Source organism: Mustela lutreola, chromosome 1 (genome assembly GCF_030435805.1).
Source record: "Mustela lutreola isolate mMusLut2 chromosome 1, mMusLut2.pri, whole genome shotgun sequence".
NCBI lineage: Eukaryota > Metazoa > Chordata > Mammalia > Carnivora > Mustelidae > Mustela > Mustela lutreola.
In genome coordinates this window covers 150,542,580-150,560,414 of record NC_081290.1, presented here as the reverse complement: position 1 = coordinate 150,560,414, position 17,835 = coordinate 150,542,580, and the positions used below count along the sequence as shown (strand labels likewise).

The window sequence follows — 17,835 nt, the reverse complement described above, 5'->3', positions numbered from 1 at the left end:
CCCCCCAGTCCATCACTGGGTTAATCCCTCCCCATTACCTCTGGAAGGAAGGAACCAGAAAGGTGGTGATTATCCCCCAGCCAGAATTCAATGTAATTCAAAAAGCATTTATTGAGGCTCTAGCACATTTTCAGCTCGCCACGCCCACACACATCACCCACTCAGGATCATTCTTTTGCCAGCACCTACCAACCCGGAGGCCGGCTGACATGGGGCTGGCTGGCGGGGGGGGGGGGGGGGAAGCAACGTAGATGTGTGAGCCCGTTCTTCCTTGTTCCTCTTCTCGCTAGTTCAAGGACTTTGATTACTAGAGCTAGGCAGACTTCCTGCGTGCCCTCTGGGCTGCACTGTTCCCCCAACCCTTGAACAAACCCCCGGAACCTTGCTCCCTATTTGCCAGTTCATGAGTGATTTCTGCTAACCTGCTTTTTCCCCTCCTTCCTCCCTTCTTTCCCAGCTCTCCTTCCTTCCTCCTCCCCTCCCCTGTTCTTCCCTTCTTCTCCTTCCCGCGCCCCTGCCTTTCTGACTTCTTCTGTTTCAGGAGGCATGCCAGACTCCAGAGATAGGCAGCTAAACAGAAGAGGGAAGAGGGTCCCTGTCCAGCAGAGACTCATAATTCAGTCAAGAAGAAGAAGATGAGGGGCACCTGGGTGGCTCAGTTGGTTGAGCATCTGTTTTTGGCTCGGGTCATGGTCTCTAGGGTCCTGGGATTAAGCCCCACATCAGGCTCCCAGCTCGGCATGGAGTCTGTTTCTCCCTCTTCCTCTGCCTCTCCCCCTGCTTGTGCGCTCTCTCTCTCAAATGGATGAATAAAATCTTTAAAAAAAAAAAAAAAAGAGAGAGAGAGGAAAAAGATGAACGTAATCTAGCCACAGCATGAGATGAGATCTAACAGGGGTCCACGCTTGGTGCTTGAGGAGCATGGAAGAGCACTGATGTAGGGGGCCCCAGAATCTCAGGAGAAGGTGACACAGCAAGATCAGAAACCACATGACGTGGCATGAGGCTGGTGAGGAGGGTGGTGAGGGGTGTTGGGCAATGAGAAGACAGTGGCAACACACTAAGGAATTTGAACATCACCCTGTGGGGAAGCAGATTTTCATTTAAAAGATATAATTCGGGGCACCTGGGTGGTTCAGTGGTTGGGCATCTGCCTTCGGCTCAGGTCATGATCCCAGCGTCCTGGGATCGAGCCCCACATCAGGCTTCTTGCTCAGCAGCAAGCCACCTTCTCCCTCTCCCTACCACTCCCCCTACTTGTGCTTTTTCTCTCTGACAAATAAATAAATAAAATCTTAAAACAAAAACAAACAAAAAAAACGATCTAATTCAGGCTAGAGGACAGATCGCAGGTGTGAGCTGGGAGGCTCCGGGGCAGTTCTGATGATGCAGTTCCTGGGCCGTGACCCCCAACTGGTGACGCAGGGGAAGGGGGACCCGATTCGCAGGCTTTGCTAATGCTGGTGTAAATGCTTCCAAGGCTGATTTCAAGCTACCGATGTGACTTTGCTGAAAGTGCCTTTGGGGGAGAAAGGGCTGCCATCAGCTTGTGAGAGCTGGTTGGGCAGGGGCTGGGAGGGCACATTTCTGAGGACCTGCCTCCAGCCCGGCTCTGACCTGACCCTCAACCCTCCACATCTGGCCCTGCAGGCTTCCCCCACCCACATCCAGCACTTGAAGATGGCAACATACAAGGTGCCCAGAAGCCTGGAGTTTTAAGATGTGCTTCTCCCTCCAAGGAGCTTCTGTTATTCTCTAATCTCCTAAAGGTTGTAATTTTCAAAACCACATTCTTTGTCATCTCTAACCCCAAACTAAATTCTTTCCCAGCTTCTCTACTTTTGAGTCATGATCTCAACTCATTCCTTTTCTCCCAGCCTATGACTCCAGCTAATCTCATTTCCCTGGCTGGGTGCATTACAGAGTTGGTTGTTGAGCAGGGAAATTTGGTGCCGTGACGAATCGATGCTTCAGTTATAGGCATTTGACTGAGTTCTTCCCCATTTTCTTGAGAGGTTAATGAGGGGGGCAGATGACAAGCAGCTGAATTCATAAGCGGTTTCTCCATCGACTGCTGATCGAGTGTTTGTATTCACTTGGGGACTGACTGCTATTTTAATTGGCCTTTGTTCAAACCTGTTAATTTGGCATTAAAGAGTTTGTGGTTATCAGGTGAGAAGCTCCAAGTGAAGCACAGGATGGGGAGAGACCATGACTACAAATGCTGGCCACAAAAGACTCCTGAAATCTGCAACAGGTTGGTAAGACACGCCAAGTGTAACAAAACACAAGTGGCGAAATGGGATAAACGTGAGGTTCTTTACGTAGATTAAAAAAAAAAAAACCATAAAACTTCCCCAATCTGGGGTGAGGAAGATGTGGTTTAGCAACGGCATGGGTTAAACAAAAATGGGGTTTAAGCTGTCTGTGAGCTCATGGTTAGTCACTATGATACATACGGCTGCCAGAAAGATCAATGCAATTTTGGGGCTACTAGAAAAACCCCTAAAATAGGGACGGTGATTTTCCCCGGGGCTCTGCATAGACATGACCACATCAACAGCACTACTGGCCCAGAGACCCTGAGGTTTGACAGGCTGCCACATTCTAGAAGGAGGACATTCAGAGTCCTGGGAGCCTGGGAATTCTGTCTCATGACACAGGAGGGGCAGGGGAGAGAAGTCCTGGGAAGTGAGGACAGGACTGCTGGTTTCAAATGGTTGTAGGGCTGCCAGAGCAAAAGAGGGACCCCACTCTTTTATCCAAGTCAAGGATTAAAAAACGTGCAACAGAGAGACAGGAGGGAAAAGGGTCTTTGTGTGTGCAGAGGACATACTTTCCAGGGTATTTGCACTCTTGCTATCTTGTTGACATCTCGCAAGGCAGAAGTCATTCCCATTCTGAGGATGAGGAAAAGCGACTGGGCAGCTTGCCTCGGCTCACCCTTATTAAGTGGCAAAGGCAGGACCAGATCTCGGATTTCCCATTTTAACCCAACAAATGCAAGTTGGCGCTGACAGCTCCAATCCCACCTGGGAGCCCACCCTCCCCCAACCCCACTCTGGCGTTGTCTCCTCACATCCAGGGTATTTCTGTGCCAGAGAGGACAGCTCCAATGAACCCTGCTTTTCTGTGTGACCCAAACAGAAACTTACATGTAAGCTTATCACCTTCTAGCCAGGCAGCACTAAAAGGAACACCAGCATTTGATATATTAATATGTGTAATAATGATGGTGACATCCACTTTTATTTTTAAGTTATCTCTTAGGACCCATTTAATAAACAGGAAAAAAAAATCGACCATAAACATCGATAATAAAAAAAATTGACATTATTTTCCAGTGGGAAAGTACAAAGTCAGTGCTAACAGTTGGCCCCCTCGTCTAGTACCACCTTGAGAACAGCTAAAACATCCTTTTGAAAAAGCTTCCCCACCTGCCAATCCCCGATCTTCCCCTCTTCGCAAATCTGGGACACAAATTTGCTTTATGTAAACAGATATCAAAGCCATTAAACATGACACGGGCCCCCACATGCACCCTGCAGCCATCAGCTTTCGTTTTAATGCGGATTGGATGAAACGGCAATTTAGACGCCCCGTCAAGCAAACAGGATGCCACCTGTGTGTGAGGCTCTAGGAAATTAAAAATAGATGGAAAAATCCTCAGCAGTGAAAAACGCTAATGACAACAACTTTGAGGCACCACTACAAATCGTCTATATAAGCCAAGAAGCCAAGAGAAAAAGAATAAAATCTTATGCTTACGGCCTTGAAAGGAAACCGGGACAATTGCCAGGTGATTCAGAACTGGCTTTCTAAAGGCAAGCTGGTTAAAATATAAAGCAAGTCCCATGTACGGACCTGGTCCCCCAACTTGGGGAAACACCCCATACCTCCAACGGGGGAAAGCATGGATCATGTGCACAAAGATGTTCACACCTGTACTATTTATAGCAGGGAGATCCTAAAATCAGAACAAAATCATCAGAGCGCTGCCTGGGGGGTGCAGGGATTCCAGGCACTATCGATAATGATAAACTCGATTAAAATATGAGCACTGGTTACATGAAAACATTTGTATAAAGATGCGAAGTGACAAGGAACGAAGTTCACATCCTGATTACAACGACATAAAAACGCATCTACATTTAGAATGACATACAGATAAAGGATCCTAAGTTCTTCGACCTTTCAATTGGTTAACTATATGAAAAAAATCAGTGACTTCCACAGGAGAGGGGCCAGCCCTCTCTCCGTTGTCCACCTCAACCTGCCTTTGTGACACAACCCTCCTTTCTGGGCTCTGCATGTAGCCCCGAAGGAGGGGCCAATCCCTGGCCTCAAAAGCAAGACTAGAGAGAGCAAACAGGCCCTGGAAATCCAGATTTCTGGATCTTCTCTACACTCAGGATCAGGGGTGAATAGGGAGGAGAGGTAGCCCAGTATGATCTGCAGAGAGCCCCAGGACTAGACAGTTCTCTGTGACTGCAGACAGTCCTCTGAGAAAGCAGAGCGTGGGCAGCACGGCAGGGAGCCCCATGCCCCTGGGACCCTGACTGCGTGTCCTCTTCCTTCCTCCACCGCTGCATGCACACCAAGGGGCTCATTTCCTAGAACGAATAGCATTTCCTTAGGTTGACCCTAGGCCCACACCTCACATGCACAGTGAGCCCATTCGGTGCTCATAACACACTGCTATACATTCATAACATACTGTGTCATCTATCCCACGGATGAAGGAGGTGAGGCTGAGCTGAGTGACTTCTGGAAGGCCACAGAGCAAGTAGAGAGCAGAGCTGGGCTCTTTACCCCCACACCCTGCAGAGATGCAGGGCCCTGGGCTGCCCGTGAAGGCAGCCGTGCTCGGCCCACAGACACCTCCTGGTACTGTCCTTTGGGTTCTATATCCTAAATCGTGACAAGGCCAGACTGCTGGACCTATAATACCAATACGGTCTCAGACAGCACCTGGTCCCACAGCTGCGTCACCCTGGCTCTGTGCACACGTGTCAGTATACATACTGTACACTGACAGACTCTCTCCTTGACCACATTTCAGCCGGCTTCCTTTAAGCCCTCCGCTCGGCCAGCCCCGAGCTTCAGCTTCCGTCTCTGTCCTCATGGAGTCGGTCTTCAGCAAGACTCCTGCTAGGTGGCCTTAACCAGAATCCCCCACCTTCCACAGCTGATTTTTCTTGATATCTGGTTCAATTTCCCACCGCCCCCCTTCCATCCGCATCGCCTAGGTAATATCAGATTGCCCTGGCCCGCCTTCAGCAGCAATCCTATTACGTTCCTTCAGAAAAGAATTACCCTACACTCTTAGCAATTTTTCCATCCACGGATTCCCTACCCTGCTTCTTAGCTATCAATCCCTACTCTTCCTCGTTTTATTTTCATGACTTTCCCCTCCAGCAAAACCCCATTGCTCTATCCTCCCAAATAAAGTCCTCCTTACCATCTTTAACAAGGATCTGAATAATTTTTTGGTAACAATGTAGACATAAACAGATGGACACATTGCAAGGCTCCGTCCCTAGTGAGTGGAGACCTCTGGGGCTGGATCCAGCCACGTGTACATTTTACTGGCATCCCAGGTGACTCTGATACTCACCCACAGGCAGCAGAGGTGCAGGTGGGGCAGCGGTTTTGGCCCTTGTCTCGGAAGGGAGAGCTGAGTTTCAAAGAGGCTGACACATGAGGACTCTTGGCTGGGACCGTGGTCTCCTGATTCCCTGTCTGGAGGCCTCTCATTACCAGGCCAGGTCCTATCGTTAGAACTCGTTCTCAAACATGCGAACTTCCTGGGTGTCTCTGAGCCTTTACTTCAGAGCACAGGAGCGGTTTCTGTTTCAGTCTCTTGTTACCCAAGCCCATTATTGGGAAATGGACAGAAAGAGAAGAAATAGGTGGTTTTGGTTATTCAGAGCTCAGAAAATTTGAGGGAACCCTGGTCTTTTAAAACTCCAGTCATAGTTGGGAATGCCGAGTGCGGCGGTGAGAAAAACCCCCAGCCTAGAGTCATCTTCCCAAACACTACTCCAACTGGGGGAGGATCTTTTTCTTCCCTGGTTAGAAGAACAAAATAAAACACAAAGGGAAAAACCCAACCCCAAATTTTCTGAGCCCAAAGGAAGGCAAAATTACCATTACCTTTTTTAAAGGGCTATGGAAGGGAAAGATCTCATGGATCCATGTCAGGCATAGAAACTAAGCCAGGTGTCCTGGCTAGGCCAAGAAAGAACTGACCCATAGGGTCTGCTGTGGGACACTGTTTTTGAATACGAGGCTCTGAGAATGGGGGTTTATGGGCTCAGCAATGTGTCATCAAAAAAAAAAAAAATAGACACCTGCTCAGTTGGTTAAGTAAGTGTCTGCTGCCTCGGGTTAGGGTCATGATCCCAGGGTTCTGGGATGGAGCCCCACATGGGGCTCCCAGCTCGGCGGGAGCCCTCCACCTGCTGCTCCCCCTGCTTGTGCTCTGTCTCTCTCTCTGACAAATAAACAAATCTTTAAAAAGGAAAAAAAAAAAAAGGAATAGAAAGAGAAAAGAAATGCAGGGTGTTTCCCCATAGCTCTGTCCTTCTCACAGAGGTACAGAGCTGCACTCATTCATTGACTCCTGTCTGCCCGGAAAGGTAACTGATAAGGAGCCCACTTAGGCTTCTGCAATCAAGGTCGTATTAAAAACTCGAAAGACTATACACATACCCACTATACAAACATGCTGTCATGGTTGCAAGGAGGTTGTAGGCAGAAAGGGAGACACGGAGAAAATGCACTAGCTGTTCTGGAAAGGTAATTGAGTTTTCCTTTTTAATGGGTTTGGCCTCAATGATGAATAGTTCTTAAAGAAATCACTTGGGCTATCTGTATAGCTATACTGGAGCCACGACTGAAAAGAGTGAGGTGCCCACCTCCTACTTCCAGCCCCAGGTGACTTCCCTAGCAGCCCGGTGGGGAGCCCAGGGGCTACAGTCCTGGGCTCTGGTCTGTGAAAATCACAAATCTGCCCCCCCACCCCCCATGCCAGGGATAAGTCTATGTTTGACATAACAGTCCTTGGCCCTTTCTGCCTTTAGCTCTTATTTCATTGAGATTTCCGAAGCACACAGGAAGTCAGAAAAAAGAACAGCAACCTACTTCTCCACAGCTTCACCACAGACTTGAAGCGGGAGGGAGAGAGAGCACAGCAGAACCCAGAAAGTGCTCTGTGGCAGGGGGTGAGAGGAGCCAGCCCTGGGGCCCTTCCCCTCACGGTGGCTGTTCTGTCCACACTGAGGTCTTCAAGAGCCTCCAGTGCTCCCCCACCACCCCTCATTCTATTCTTTCCTTCTGTTGACTGAGAATTTTCTCATCCTTTACATGCACACACAAAAAACAATAATGTTTAAGTCTTTTGAATCACATTCAACTTCAGCGCCAGAATGATCCTTTGATAATGTGGCCAACTCACCTCACCTGTGGAGACCTCAGGCTTCTCATCAGAGAAAGTGAAGAGATTAGGGGACAGGAACATGTTTCCAACAAAGTCTAAAGCATGAATATTTCAAACTGTTAAAAGTGATAGCCCGATTCCTGAGACGGTTTAACTCCTCACTGTCTGGCGGAAAATGCTTCAGTGTTGGCGGAACCCCCAAAATACTTCTCAGGGGCCCTGAACTCCAGGGTAAAGCTGCAGGATCAGATTAGATGCTTCTCAAAGTGCCCTCTTGGATCTAAAATTCTGAGAGCTAAAATCATTACCTACAGGAAATCTCCTAGGATTTTTCAGGAGAAATGCTTGCCTGAGAAAAAAAAATGTGAGGGGTGGGAAAATAGAGAGACAAAAAAAAAAAAAAAAAAAAAAGAGTAATGACTTGGGATATTGATATCAGGGAAAACAGATCAACTAAAATGATAAACTCACCAGTGATGAGAATCAGCTCTGAAGGGCCTTATAACTAATTGGGTTTTTACCTCCTTTGTTTTGTAGATGAGGCCAGAGATGATGAGTGACTTCCCCAAAGACACAGAGCTGGACTCTTGATTGTGGGAACAAGCACAGAGGCCCTCTGAAGGGTAAAACCACTGAAACCTTTGTTGGGAGGCCCCTGTCACCGGGGTGAATGCCCTGGCAAGTACAAGAGACCAAGCGATCCCTTACAGACCAACCATGCAGATGACACCAGCCAGGTCAGGTACAGAGTCACACAGGGGTGGAAGCTTTTGTTCTCTAGAACCTTCCACAACCATACCCAATACCTCTCTGATGGTTACCTCACCCTGCCCACCATGAGGGAGAAGCTTCTTCCAACCCGAGCCTAGGTGCTTGCCTGCCCAGAATGAGGTAGACAGGGCATTTAATTTCAAAGGTGACCTTACACAGGGACTTTTTCCTCACACACAGAGGACTGAGTGGCAGTTCACAAAGCACTTGCCCAGTCTCCTTTCTCTTCTCTCTAGAGGGGATGCTGGCTCCGAAAAGGTGCAGGCCCACACTCAACAGAATGCAGAAAAAGGGTCAGAACAATGGCCTCCCAACTGGCAGCCAAAGGAGGTTTCCAGGAGGGGCAGGTTTGTGCCACATTAGGGAGCAGAAGAAGCACAACTTCCAGGTCTCCCCTGCCTAGTCAACACATCTGGAACAAATCCTGTTACCAACCTGAACCTCAGCAAGCTCACCCACCCAAGCTGGACGTGAGAACACGATCTTCCCTAGAACTGTTATGAATATTAACAAATAACGTATAGAACCACACTTGGTGAACCTGGAACCCCTGATGTCAAGGGTTGGTCACAATCACAACTCATCTGTGTTCCTCTGGTTCAAGCGTCTACGCAAACATTTCGAAGGCAGAGACTCAGTCTTGTCAAAGGCAACCCGCTGGTTCCAGTTTGGGGCTGTTTTTAGTACCGGAGAGTCCCTTTCTATGATGTGGTCAAGGAATTTTCCTACAGCTGTTCCTGGGAGGTGCCGGCGCTGCCTGGGGAGCTGCCTCACCTGAGCCGCGCTGCCTCCCTTCTTTGCACGGCCAGTCCTGGTTCTCAACACAGGACTGCAGACACATGACAATTTGAGGTAGGGTGGGCTGTTCCTAGATCATTTCATACCAAGACTGCCTGCTGTCCATACACATTTTAATGCCCACCTCAATGGATGAGTTTGGACAAGCCAGGCTGACATCAGTGATGGCAAGCAGACACCCCCAGAGGCCACTCAGTCTTTCGGCAGGGGCACTGGGTAGGGGGGCAGTCAAGCTGGCCAGGTCGGCCCTGAAGTTCCCAGCTCTCTGGCTCTGGTCTCAGGTTCCTCGGACTTTAGAGCTGTACACAGGCTTTGAAGAAGCATCCCCTAAGATGTTCTCCCAGAGTCTTCTAATCACCACTGTGCCTCCTGTTTGGCCACTGAGTCTACTCTGACCTCTAGTCCCTGCTCATCCCTGTGCTAAGCTGGCTGGTCCCCATAGTGTGGGCGGAGCAGACTAACATCCCACTCCGGGGTTCTATTCTCAGCTCTCAACATCACTGCCATCAGCATCGCCATTGTTTGTCATGTGTCTAATTGCACATGGCCGTGTGCCAGGTGAGGGGAATGTACCCCAAACACAGGCTGCCCCGCTCACTGCCATGGCCCACGGCCCTGCTGGGAACCAACAGGTCATATGGGTAGAACACGGCCCTGGATGTGGATGGGCATGGTACACTCAGTAAATGCAGGGCTCACCCATGGTGGGGAGCAGCGCTGAGTGCATCCCATGGAGTGGGGGAGAAGAGGCCCACTAGGGGAGAGGTATGAGGAGCAGAGGAAAGAATGCCGCCCCACCAGGCAGGCTTCCAGGCTTTGCATGTTCAAGTTCCAACTCCCAAGGCCACAGAATTGACTGCATTTGGAGATAGGACCTTTAAAGAGGTGATTCAGGTCAATGGAGGCCTTGTAAAAAGAGGAAATCTGGACTCACAGAGAAACATCAGCTGTCTACAGAGAAAAGACCGGGGTGAGGACACAGTGAGAGGACCGCCATCTGTGCACCAAGAGAAAGGCCTCTTGAGAAACCAACCCTATGGACATCTTGATCTTGCACTTCCAGTTTCTGGAACAGTGAGAAACAAAGGTCTGCTGTTGAAGTCACTGAGGTGGTAGTATCTTGTCAGGAGATCTGGCTTCTGGTTCCTCCTCTCCCCTAACTGGTAGCTGTGAACTCCGAGAAGTCATTTCTGCTCCACTGCCTCCCCGGTATGACCCCACAGGGACCAGCCCAGAGGATCAGGATGGTGTGGGATCTTGCGTTGGAGGGGGTCTAGGAGATCTCCCAGTCTGGTGGTTTCCAAACCCTGGTTGCTTTACAGGGGTATGCAAATACAGGAGGCCTATTTGAGATCTACCCATCAGAATAAATGATGAGTGTGTTGGGGCAGTGAGGGCACAATGGAACAGGAATCTTCATTCCAGCAGGAAGGGTGTTATATTGCAGTTTGAGAAGGAATGCATCACAGCCAATGAGGCTGATGCCAGGAGGGAAATGAGCTGCTCAAGTCCGATGCTCCGTGCCAGGCAGACAAAGCTGGGACTGAGCTGTGGTGTCTTTGTCCAGGCTGCTTCTGGCTCTAAGTCTTCCTTGTGCATCTGGGGCAGGGTACGGGGAACCAGGAGAACTGACCCGGTAGGGACTGCAGTGCTCCCCTCTTTTCACTATCCCCAATGGAACCCCAATGATGCAGGCCATGTCACCCTGTCCTGGATGCTCAGAATGAAGACTCAGCCTGCTTCTTCCAGCCCCTTCCTCCTCACAGGACAGCCATGCTCCACTAACCCTGAGACTGTTAACAAATTTGCTCACCTCTCTGAGCCTAGAGTCCCCTATATACAGACAGAGAGAAAGCCTGGACTCTCAGGGTGTTTCTGGCTGGAGGTGCTGACCATAGCACCTTGGGGCTGGAAGGCCATGGAAACTTCTTCCTGGTGCACCTGAAGAAAAGGATCCCCTCAGGACTTGTGGGCTGGGCCTTGTCCTAACCATGTTTCCTAGTTTCTGTGCTTGGCGCTTTGACCTCTGGGGCCCTGCTGACTCTGGAAGGATTTGTGCTAGCCAGTTCTCCAGAGCATGCCTTTCATTCATAAACCAACCAATCTGGAGCTCCACCACCCATCACCTCGTTTATTGGACTCTCACTCCTTGGGCCAAGCCACCTGCTCTAATCACCCCGGGGACAGGTAGCACACAACTAGGGACAGTCCCTGTGCCCCCAGAGCCTGCTGAAATTACTCTAACCAGCTAATAATTCTAGACCTGCTTGCCCTGCTTCACCATCCCTTCCCAAGGAAAACACCTGAGAGGCTCATGGCCACATTTCTCCCCTCTCCCTGTGCCCCCTGACTTACACTGGGGCTTCTCAATGGGATCCCTCTGCTTGGCATACTCTGCCTCCTGTTTCTTGGGACTAGTGAGTATAAACTTCCTCCAAGAATCATTTCGTGTCTTCCCGCTGTACCAAACAAATTCTGCTTAAAATAAATCCTGAGTCTCCTCAAATTGGATCTGCCGTGGTCTTTACCTCCAGGCCCGGGGGCCACCCCTTCTGGGGTTCACATCCCCGGCAGTCTATCTCCCATGTAAGATACAGATATGTTCATTGTCTATGTGTACCTCCCACAGGAAAGGTTTGGAACCCCTGACCTGGTCAACTTCCAGTCTGGCAAAGGAATGCCCCTCAAGATCCCCATGGCCCCCTCAGCCCATGGGGTCTTACTGCCTTAGGCACCAGTCTTCTCTGCTTCTAAGGAGCTAGAAAAGTCTGTGTTATGCTCACCACAAACCTGACTTCTCTCAGCTATTGGCCCCTGGTTGGAATATTGGCCTCTGGGGACATTCAAAATGAGCTCAGACCTTCCTTCTTCAATATGACAACCCTTCAGCTATTTTCAAAGCAGTTCTCAATTCCCTTAGGGGCATGTCTTCTCCTGTCTAAACACTTCCAGTTCCTTCCTTGTGCCCCAGAAGTCGAGAATTAAGCTTTTTGCGATTCCATGGCTCTAGCAGATCTCATTTAAGGCCCATCTCTGACAGTCAAGCTTGAAGAAGATAGGACCTGGACCTAAAAAGATGCCTGAACTCCATGTGACCACTTCTAGTTCTTCAGGAGATTTTGAATCTCAGAAAGGTGAAATCTCAGAAAGGTGAGCCTTGGTCACAGTCTTGGGGTTAGTGGAGCATGGCTGTCCTGTGAGGGGGAAGGGGCTGGAGGAGCAGGCTGAGTCTTCATTCTAAGTGTCCAGGACAGGGTGACATGGTCTAAGAAGTGCCTCCCTCGCTGGAGGGGAATGAGTTTTCCTACCAGGACTCAAGGCACCTCTGCTGATGGTTGCCATGGAAAAATGGATGCCTGAGCCCCACAGGCCCGCTTCTAGTGTTTCATGAGAAGCTGGATATTCAGATTTCTTATGTGAACTTTTTAACCTTTAAATGTTGGCATAAATTTACAAAACATTGTGTAAACTAACAAAGACGTGTCTTTGGAATGGCTTGAGCCCCGGGACAACTATTTGCATTCCATCAGGAGGGCCAACCCCAGCCAGGGTTCCTCTCCCCTTCAGGATAGGGTGGTCACTCAGTACCCTGGCAACCCAAGGGCTTTCTCAGCTATAGCATTCTGTAGCCATGGCTCCCTGTGCTACTTAATTTTATGTGTCAGCTAGACTGGGCTATGGGATGTCCAGATATTTGGTCAAAGATTATTTTGGGTGTTTCTGTAAAGTTTTTGGATTAGATTAACATTTGAGTTAGTACATTGAGTAAAGCAGATTGCTCTCTCTAATGTGGGTGGGCCTCATGCAATCAGGTGAAAGTCTTCTAGAATTAAAAAGGTTCACCTCCTTCTGAACATGAAAGAGTTCTTTTTTAAAAAAAGATTTTATTTTATTTATTTATTTTTTAAAATTTATTTATTTGACAGACAGAGATCACAAGTAGGCAGAGAGGCAGGCAGAGAGAGGAGGAAGCAGGCTCCCCGATGAGCAGAGAGCCTGATCTGGGGCTCGATCCCAGGACCCTGGGATCATGATCTGAGCCAAAGGCAGAGGCTTTAACCCACTGAGCCACCCAGGCACCCCGAAAGAGTTCTTCTTGCCTGCCACCCTTTCAAGTGCGGCATTGAACAGATTCCTGCCTTTTGAACTCAAATGTAAACTTCAGCTCTTCCTGAGTCTTAGGCCTGTTGGCCTTCATTCTGGAACTATCCTGTGGATAGTTCTGGGTCTCCAGCTTGCTGTTGCTGATCCATATATACTATTGGTTCTGTTTCTTCAGGAGAGTAAGACACTCTCTTTAACCGAAAGAAAAGACAGCTACAAATCTCAGGAAGAAACTAAACACTGTATTATATGAAAACCACTTTTTTTGTTCTTGCTTGATCATTTATACCATATTTCCAGTGTTGAATGTAATAACAATAACAACTACCATTTATCAAGCACTTTTTGTGTTTCAAGCATGGCCCACCAGGGGGCCTGGGTGGCTCAGTCTGTTAAGCATCTGCCTTTGGCTCAGGTCATGATCTCAGGGTCCTGGGATCAAGCCCCACTTCTCCCTCTACCTCTGCCTCTCTCACCCCTGTTCCTGCTCTCTCTTTCATTCTGCTCTCTCTCTCAAATAAAAAAATATTTAAAAAAAGAAAAATAGTGTACATAAATTTTTATATATTTTTATTTATATTTGTTTATATATTATTTATATATATGAAAATTGCATAAATTTATATGTTCTTATATATAACATAACACAAATATATGTATTAATAAATATTCAACATATATTTATAAATTTTATATATTTATATATAAGTTCATTAAAATATACTTGAAATTATTTATATTTATATATATATTTTTAAAAATGTTTTTCCCTATATAATCGATATACCAGAAGACATGAGTGTCATGAGGACAGAGGCCTTCCCACCACTATAGTTTGTACCAGGTCCAGTGTTTACAAAGAGGAGGTGTTCAGTAATTTATACCTTGAATTAAGGAATGAATTTTTTTTAAATAGATCTATTAATAGCCCCTTGTTACACATGAGGAAATGGAATCTCCATGGCACTAAATCAGCAGCCCAAGGTCACAGGATGAGGAAATGGTGGAGCTGAGACACAACCCCAAGTTCACTTCAGCTCAAAACCCAAATTCCTGATCCTTGGGCCCCTCTAACTACACATGGAAGACACAGGACCCTCTCCAGTGCTTGACTTTGACCTTCGCACCACAGCTCCTCTCAACCCACAGGGATGCCCCCGAGGGCAGCTCCTTCATGGCCCAGTACCCCTCACCCAGCCCCACACTGACAGCTTTGCCACCAAGCCATCCACCAAGGTTTCTAAAAACTAATTTGAGAGTCTAACCACAGCTTCGTCTTTAAAAATAAAGACAAAAGCAAGAGAGGAAACCTGCTGCAGCAGTCTTGGTTCACTCGGTTTTCCCCAGGGCTGCTTCAGGTAACACAACACACGGGCTGGTCTGGCACCTACACAGCGAGGCCAGTGGAACGGAGGTGAGGCTGACCGCTCTGCACCCTGAGTAGGAAGAACTTCGGAGGAGACCTGTACAATTTGCAGAGACTACCACCTCCTTAGGGTCTGTCTCTGTAACCCCATGTGGTCAAACCCCACATAGCGGGCCAACAGATAAATGCAGGTGGTGAAGGAAGCGCTCCAGACAGACCAAAACGAGGCCAGAGCTCGCACAATCATGGGGGCGCTGTCAGACCCACTCGGCTGGAAAGCACAGCAACAGACAATGAGTAACTTGGCCTCGAATGGGGCCACATACACAAATCTCTTCATCTGCTCCTTAACAACCAGACCCTCCCAAACCCAAGTAACTGGAAAACATCCCTGATTGCTTGCTCCCTCATGGAAGCCATTTCAGTCCAAAAAATACACAAGGGAACCCCTACATCTGTTTTGTCCAAAATCAACAATATCTGACTTCTCCTGTCCCTAAAGCACCAAGCTCCCTTGTCAATGACCATAGTACAACACAACCATCCGCACCACAACACATTAAGGTAAGCGGAAGGGTGCACGGTCAGCATGTTCCAGCTCCTTCCTTGAGCCCCAGGATCTCTGAGACCCAGAGCACAGCACATCCCCGGTGAGGACCTCAGTTGCTCCAGCAAAACCCTGAAGGCTGGATCAGCTCTTATGCTCTTTGGAGGAAGTCCCTACTCTACGAACTCTGTGTTGCTTGACATTGAGTTCTTGGCAGGCCCTACAGCCCCTGAGCCTCACACAGAGACTGGGGAGAACAGGGGCCCCTATGTGCTTGGGAGGGGACATGTGATTACAAGATTGCAGTATGGAAGCTACAGGGCAGGGAGTGAGAGGCAAGGGGTCTTAGGGCAGGGCCTTTGAGAAGAGGGAAGTGCAGGTTGGAAACCACTGAGAAGAGGGAGGGCGTAAAGAGAAGTTACTCCGTTCTTCTTTTATCCCAATATCACAGCTCTGTTTATTCTGAGAAGCAACCAGCTGCAGCTCCAAAATAGATATGCTGAGAACCGCCTCTAATGACAGAGAGTGCTTCTGCAGGAACCAAGGTTAGAACAGTCCTTTCCAAGGGAAAAGAGCAGAGCCTAGAAGGGAGACACTCCCGGGGGCCTTTCTCCTGCTGCCCTGCTAGCTCCCCTCCTCCCTCCCAGCCAGAGGCAGTAGTGGCTCCTTCCAGAATCCCCAGGACATAATACACAGCTGACCAGCTGCAGAGCAAAGAGAGGGGTCCCTCAGTCACTTTCAGCCCCAGGGACCGTGTTCAACTCTTTCCTGACAGGGGGTCCCATGGCCAGGGGTGACTGATGGCTCTCTTGTCCCCAGACCTGAACAGCCTTTCCCAGCAGCTTCTCTGAGCACAGGAGAGATAATGAAACAACCCAACAGAACAAATGCAGATTGGTTACGTATGCTCTGTTAAGAGTTTGCATGTATACAGGTGCGGTCACAAAGAAAAGCAATGGAGCAGATGTTGCTGACCCAATAAGGAAGACTTTATCCACTGCAATGGGGAGAGAGTGTAGACTCATCTCCAGACCTAGCAGGGCCAGCTGGGGATTTATAGCCAAGGGGCAAGGTGAGGGAATCAGTGGATGGAAAGCAGGAGGTTGGTTGGGTGTCAAGGATAGGTGATTCCTGCGGAACGGAGCATGGCAGACCAAGGGCAAAAGGCTAAGAGTGAAGCCTCATTGCGAAGCGGGCTCAGTGGGAAGGGAGCAGAGAGACAAGCAGTTTGGGGAAAAAGCTCTTCCCCTCCATTACCTCCCTTGGAAAGAAGTCAACATGGGCATTAGCCCTCAAAATAACCACCAGAGTGAGACTATGCTCCCCAGCTCCCTAGAACCAGTAATGAGAACAGTGTGAGTTTGGGCCCACAGAAAGGTCAATCCCACCTACAAAGTAGGCCTGACCGGGGCCTGACTCCACCACGTCCCATTCAGTAGGACTTGCTTTTGTCCCCTCTCTTCAGAGGAGAACTCAATAAGACTCTGATGAGAGATTCCCCACCAATGCCTACAGCACGTGTCGGGGTGAGTGTTCCTGCCTAGCTAGATCTTTGGCCGAGCAGGGACACCCAGACAAGCCCAGACACTCACAAGGTTGATTTGTCCCGTGCCTCCCCATCTCCACCTTCCAGGGTACATGCTCTGCACTTCGTAACTGCCCAGAATTACGGGACCTCCACCTGTCTCCCCTCGCTCCCTCCGAAGGGGAGGGCGATCTCTCAGGGAGGGCTGGGCCACTTCCAAAGCCAAGAGGGCCTCTGGGCTCAGGCCACACAGGATAAACAGCCCCTGATATTACTTCCAAATAGTCCATTCTTGAAGTCCCTCTGTGTGTGTGTGTGTGTGTGTGTGTGTGTGTGTGTGTGTGCATGCTCGTGCATACATGTGTGTCTAAAACTAATAATTAGTGAAGGTAAATACTTAAAATACATCCAGATATTTGTTGCCTTATTTTGATATTTCTTCTCTTTTAACCCAGAGAACCTCCAAAAATGGGAAAGGCCCAGACCTTTCTAGAATTTTGGAGAACTTGTTTTCAGCAAACTCCTACCTCTTTGAGCTGAGGCTTCAAATGGCAGTAAGCCCGCATCCAGCCTCCCCTTTCCTCTCCTCTGCACCCAGTGTCACTTCTTAGGTTGCCGCCTGCCAGTCCCCTGGGCACAGTCCCTGACCTCCCTTCCTGCCCAGCAGTATCCCTTCCTCTCCACAAACTCAGACCCACAAACACCAAAGCCCTGACAGACTAGAGCTGGAGCCCCCAAGCTGGCAAGATCTTCTCCTGGCCTCAGCTCTACAAACTGAGAAGTTTAAAATGGGGACTTCCTGACTGCCCAAGGGACCCGGGCTCAGTCACAAGCTATTTGCATATTGCATAGGCTGAATGGCACAAGAACCCCACTGAGGAACTCTCTCCCCAGGAGTGTGATTAGGTAACCTAGAGGAAATGCAGGAGCTAGAAACCTCTGCCTCCTCTGATCTTGACCTAGAATGATCTAACGAACCCTGCAGGATTTCTGGCAGATCCTGGTCTAGGCAGCCAAAAGACTTCCTCAGCTTAACTAGGCAAGGACTGGCCCACCACCTTGAGACCCGGGGCACCCAAATCTAGAAGTCGGATGTTGTCTGCAGAGACTGTTAACTTTACTAGGAAATAAACTAGATTAGCATAAAACTTGCAAGCTGGGAAGGAGGAGGCGTGGGAATTCGTCCAAAGCCCTGGACAAAGCAGACAGCCTCCCCACTGAGGGCAGGTGACTTGCACTGGGGGCACACTGGATTGGTGTTTCAGTCTGGTAGGGATGCTCTA

At 49.0% G+C, this 17,835-nt stretch overlaps 1 protein-coding gene across 4 annotated transcripts in view; it reads right to left on the bottom strand.

Annotated features, from left to right (window-relative positions):
* The window catches only part of PTK2B (protein tyrosine kinase 2 beta), a 123,027-nt gene that overhangs the window by 65,909 nt on the left and 39,283 nt on the right, over positions 1-17,835 (bottom strand). Inside the window, exon 1 of one of the 4 annotated variants that reach the window (XM_059176406.1) lies at positions 5,618-5,805. The exons of the other annotated variants lie outside the window; for them this stretch is intronic. The gene's annotated coding sequence lies outside the window, so the exon portion shown is untranslated. Of the gene's footprint in view, positions 1-5,617; positions 5,806-17,835 lie in introns of those variants that run through there. 4 annotated transcript variants of the gene reach the window in all.